Here is a 5,659-nt window from a genome sequence, read left to right on the forward strand (position 1 = left end):
CTTTTGATGTTTTTTGATGTTTTGGATGCTTTTGAGGTTTTTGATGCTTTTGATGTTGTTGATGCTTTTGATTTTTTTGATGTTTTGTCACTTGTTCAGATTTGTTTTCTGGGGTTTGTTTATTACATTTTTGTCCATTTTTTAATACGTTTTTTCTCTTTTTCTGAATTTTTTCTCACTTTTTTCTATATAAATGAGGGTTATTGACCATGAATTCCAGAAAGTATAAAACTAGTAAGGTGTTGGTGGAAACCTAAAAAAAAGTCTGAAAAACGGACGAAAATGTCTGATTTGTCCCTTTTTGACCCGGGAGGACAACACGAGGGTTTTTAAAGTCAGGTTAAAAGGATAGAAGATGCGTCTGTCCTCACGGTGTAATCAACGGATGTTTTTCTTTGATTTTAATGCAGTTGAGTTGTTTTTGGCTCTTTTGTGATTATACATTTTTAGATAACTAAGAACTAGTTTTTCTCTCTAGAAAAGATATAAAAAGATTTTATATTTCAGTGAGAATACATATGTATTATTTATATACTAGTACATATGTATTATATTTACATCTACAAATGTATTATATATGTACATGTACATATGTATATATATAAAACATATGTACATGTCTATTTAATACATATGTACATGTATATATATACATAATACATGTGTACATGTATATATCTAATACATATGTACATGTATATATGTACTATATATAATACATGTATACATGTATATATCTAATACATATGTACATGTATATATGTACTATATATAATACATGTGTACATGTATATATATATATAATACATGTGTACATGTATATATCTAATACATATGTACATGTATATATGTACTATATATAATACATGTGTACATGTATATATCTAATACATATGTACATGTATATATGTTTTATATATAATACATATATACATGTACGTTATAACCAGCACGCTGCATTGGAGAAAAAACAACTGATAAAAGAACTTGTGTCAAATGTAAAAAGAAAGTCAAAAAGTTTTTAAAAAAGTGACAAGAACATCGGGGGAAAGACACAAAAGGGTCAAAAAAGACGACCATGACGTTGATAAAAACGGATTTCATTTTAAATTTTGACTCGATAAAGTAACTGATAAAGAACTTGTGTGTGTGACAAATGTAAAAAAAAAAGGAAAATGTTAATTAAAGTGACCAAAATGTGAACAAATGAAAAAAAAAAAATTACAAAAATGTCAAAAAAACAACTTTACAAATATGGGAAAAACTCACAGAAATTTCAAAAGGCTCAGAAAAGCTTTAATTAATTAAATGTCCAGGAGACGTATAAATAATAATTATAATAGTTCAATTATAATTATAATATAATTATGCCATTAGGTTTACTCTTAAGCAGGTGGAGACATTTCACTTCAGACACTTGCAGCAACAGATGCTTAAACATCATCAGTCTGGTAACATACTTGATGCTTATACAAAACATAGCAATTAGCAGAGGATGGCTTCGATCCATCAACCTCTGGGTTATGGGCCCAGCACGCTTCCGCTGCGCCACTCTGCTCTGCTACGCAGGCTCAGGGGCTGGAAAATTGGTAATTCACATTTGGACCAAAGGTGGCAACCAAGGTTCCAACAGCTTACGGGTTGTAAAGTTAAACATTTGGTAGACCTTGCAACTATCTTTTATGTGAGCTTCCTGATTACTCACACAATGATGATTCACATGTAATACTTGTGATTGGCTGGTGTTTTAAAAAAAGGGCATTGTGAGGGCATTGTGTTTAGTTTGGACACCCAGTGAGGTTTATCGTGATGGTTTGGACTGGGTCCACTAGGGTTTTCTGCTGCTGTCGAGCAGACGGCTGTACTCACTCTGGTTTCTCTTTATAACAAGTCTTTTGCTTTTTACTAAAGACTGCCTTGGAGGGGAACGCCGATGAGTTGAAACTATTTTTGGTGGGCTTTGCTGTTTGGCCGAGCCTTTTGTACTTGCTTTTGCTTACCTTTGCTTTTACTCATCAGCTTTGTTTTTATCCCACCCAGAAAAAATATTTTGGACCTGGAACGAGCCATCTTTTAATTCCTGTGGAGGTCCAAGTGGGAACGAGTGCAAAGAAGAGTGATGAAGAAGGCAAAGGAGAAAGGAGGGAAAGGAGTTCCGGACCTGTTATTGTTTTTAGGGAGCAGATTTACAGCTATACACATAACAGCAGCCACGGCCCCATCCAGAAATAATAAAACTGCAGCTATGGCACGGTTCTGGATGGGATCATACCTCGGAAGATTAAAGATCTTACCCTCTGATCTTAAAGTACCTGTTAGGGATGAGCAAGTACAGCATTATCTGTATCTGTATCTGCATCTGTATCTGTGCTTGGATCGTGCAGGGCCTAACCCGGAAGTGGACAGGATTTAATCCGGAAGTGGGTCGGGTTGTCTTTAAATGGGCGGGGCTTTAACCGGTATGTTATTTTAAGCATGCAATAGATATGGGTTGATCAGAGGCGGGGGGGGGGGACTGTGTTTTACGGATGAAATAGATTAAATAAATTAGAAGAAAAAAAATCTCTGACAGGCAGAGACGCAACGAATGAAAAAGGGGAGCCATGTCCTGCTCATTGTTCCTCTTATTTAATTATTATTAATGATTAATTATTGTATTATTAAATTAGTGTGAATAAACATGATGAGCTATTTAATTAACTACAATTTCTGATTAACTACAATCTTGAAATATTTGTCTTGTCCATGGTGGACAATGTTACTTAAAGAGGTTAGGGTTACCTCAGCGACCTCCACCAGGGAAATTTACGACAATCCCCCATCATCCTCCAGCTCTGCCTCTACCACAGAGGGTGTGTCAGCTAGATTTAGGAGTTCCTCAAGTTCCTCGCCCTATTACCTCCTCAGTTGAGGACAACAACATCCCATCCTTACTGTACACAGCTGGGATGATTTCTCTGCTCTGATACCACGTACACTTGTGAGCACCCTATGTTTAAACATGGTGTTTGTTATGAACAGTCCATGACTAGCACAGAAGTCCAACAACAGACAACCACTCTGGTTCAGATCAGGGAGGCCGTTCCTCCCAATCACGCCTCTCCAAGTATCTCCATCATTGCCCATGTGTGCGTTGAAGTCCCCCAGCAGAACTATGGAGTCCCCTACTGGAGCCCCATACAGGACTCCATTTAAGGTCTCCAAGAAGGCCGAATACTCCGAACTCTTGTTTGTTGCATATGCACAAACAGTCAGAGTTTTCCAGTCCAATAATGTGGAAAAAATAATGTTCCTTAATAAAAATTGATGAGTGGTCCCTGTCCCACATACCCCCCGGCCATAGTTACACAAGCACACCCAACTTGTGCCAAATTTCCCCAGCACATCCTCTGTTTCCCCAAGCACTCTTTACCTAATACCCAATTATACAATACACAAATCCATCAATCTTTATTTAAAGAGAATGCTATCCCATTGTAAGTACACGTGAGTCTAAAGCCTCCTGTCCACTATCTTGTCGGGATCATTTGGATGCAGCCTTGGCCCTTCACCAGGCGAGGTCCCTGTTACTGAAGCTTCTAGTAATGAACCCATTTTCAAACCAATTCCTCTAAGTGGTTCAGTGCTTCACCAAAGCTTCATCTGCCCTTCACTATGAGCACCTAGTCTCTTGACTTTGTAATGCCTTATGTCTACTGTAAAAATGTAAATTGAGTTGAGCCATAATTCATTTTTATTTATACCTTTTCTTTTCCCATTGTGACATGTCAAAATGTCAAATGGTGCATTGTTTGAAAGCCCATCTCTACACATCCATGTTCCATTCCACAGGTGGTTTCACCCCTGCTAGTTGTCCCTTAAATTTACAGTTTATTTTTGTAATTTATTTTATTGGTGTTTTTCTGTATTTAAAGAATACAGAAAAAATCTATAAAGTTAACAGGAAAATGTAAAGTTACAGATTCTTTTTTTACAGTGTGTCAAGTCCTGACCATTCCCTGACCGGGAATTGAACCCGGGCCGCGGCGGTGAGAACGCCGAATCCTAGCCACTAGACCATCAGGGAGTCACATCTATCAACTTTATCTTTGTAGATGTGAGTTTCCTTTTCACTTACTGGAATGACTCATGTTGTTTTAGGCGAGGAATGGCGCCTGGCTAGAGCTTCAGAAGGCAGGACATGACAGATTACACATCTGTCACATAGTCAGTTTGTATTCTTAAATACCAAGTCTCTTGCTGTTCCTTGACTAGTTGGCCACCCCTGCTCTGCATCGCTCCAGGTAAGTAGAAAAAAATTCTCTTATGCACCTTTGCATTGCGCTAAAATGTCAAAATTTGGACCTGAATCCAACAATAACTTTACTCAACACTCACATACATTGGTTTTCAGGTAAAAAAATCAGGGGTCAGGGGTTTAGTTACTGTTTGAATAAAGGAAAAGAATTGTTTTATTGAATTGAGATAGAGGCAGATGAAATGTTTATGACCCATCAATGATGACAAAAGGATACATCCGCTGTCGGGGGTCTGATTTAAAGGAAATGGTACTCTTTAAAAGTGTTGGGGTTCTAGCGTTAAACTAATGAGAAAGAATCTGACAAATCTAAATCAACCAAAACCAGGAACTTACTCTTTCAAATGTTATACCTGTATCTATCAAGTCCTGACCATTCTCTGACCGGGAATTGAACCCGGGCCGCGGCGGTGAGAGCGCCAAATCCTAGCCACTAGACCATCAGGGAGTCACATCTATTAAAATTATCTTTGTAGATGTGATTTTCCTTTGTGTGTAATTTGGCATCTTTCTCATCTTTTCTCTCATTTCCTCTTTTTTACTCCTTTTTCCTTTTCCTTTCCCTCTTTTTCCTTCTTCCCTCCCTCTTCCCCTTTGTCCTCATCATCCCCCCCCCTTACAGGCTATTGTTCCCCAGCTTTGGTGCAGTGGATAATGCGTCTGACTATGGCTCAGAAGCTTCTAGGTTCAACTCCTGGCTATGTCGTATTGTCTTTAGTGACTAAATCCCTTATTCGTCATTTCCAACTTTACCCCCCAGTACATTCTCTACAAAGAAAATGTACATCTATAAAGACCCAAATGATGAGTACTTATTGTTTCAACATGTGTGTAAATTTATCTAAGCCTCTAAGTGTCAGTCAACTACAGCAATAATCAAGCTCTTGCTGTTGTTTTTCTGTTTTTGCTTGCTAATCATCTTTCCTTGAAAAAAAAAATGTGTCCCTGAAGGACAGAATCAGCAGTGCTAGATAAACCATCCATGAAATGTTCATATGTTAGTCAACAATCAGGGAAAACAGGAAAATATCAGTAGAGTTGATATTCAGAGTTCCCGCTATGCTTTCACAACAACAAGGCCCTACTGCTGTCAAGTGGCCGTGATCGTATAGTGGTTAGTACTCTGCGTTGTGGCTGCAGCAACCCCGGTCCGAATCCGGGTCACGGCAGCTTTGTAAAGCCAGTTCTCTGTTATGCCTCCAAATTACTCAATCCTCTGCTTCATTTAACACTGACAGAAACTGGACAGCTTAGGATAAAGGTCCTGCAAGAGGCCCCACATTTTGGACTACAACAAAGATTTGACTGGCTTTCTGTACACTTGCCAACAAAGATCACCACTGTTTGCATAGAATGGTGTGA

At 38.3% G+C, this 5,659-nt stretch overlaps 2 non-coding genes across 2 annotated transcripts; one reads left to right on the forward strand and one right to left on the reverse strand.

Moving 5' to 3' along the window:
- Positions 1-1,865: 1,865 nt before the first annotated feature.
- LOC116674540 (U5 spliceosomal RNA) lies at positions 1,866-1,977 on the forward strand. Its single transcript, XR_004328125.1, has one exon. It is a non-coding gene; the product is annotated as a U5 spliceosomal RNA (small nuclear RNA).
- A 2,017-nt stretch (positions 1,978-3,994) lies between these two features.
- trnae-cuc (transfer RNA glutamic acid (anticodon CUC)) lies at positions 3,995-4,066 on the reverse strand. Its single transcript has one exon. It is a non-coding gene; the product is annotated as a tRNA-Glu (tRNA).
- Between the last annotated feature and the right edge of the window lie 1,593 nt (positions 4,067-5,659).

Source organism: Etheostoma spectabile, unplaced genomic scaffold (assembly GCF_008692095.1).
Source record: "Etheostoma spectabile isolate EspeVRDwgs_2016 unplaced genomic scaffold, UIUC_Espe_1.0 scaffold00000662, whole genome shotgun sequence".
In the NCBI taxonomy this organism is placed as follows: domain Eukaryota; kingdom Metazoa; phylum Chordata; class Actinopteri; order Perciformes; family Percidae; genus Etheostoma; species Etheostoma spectabile.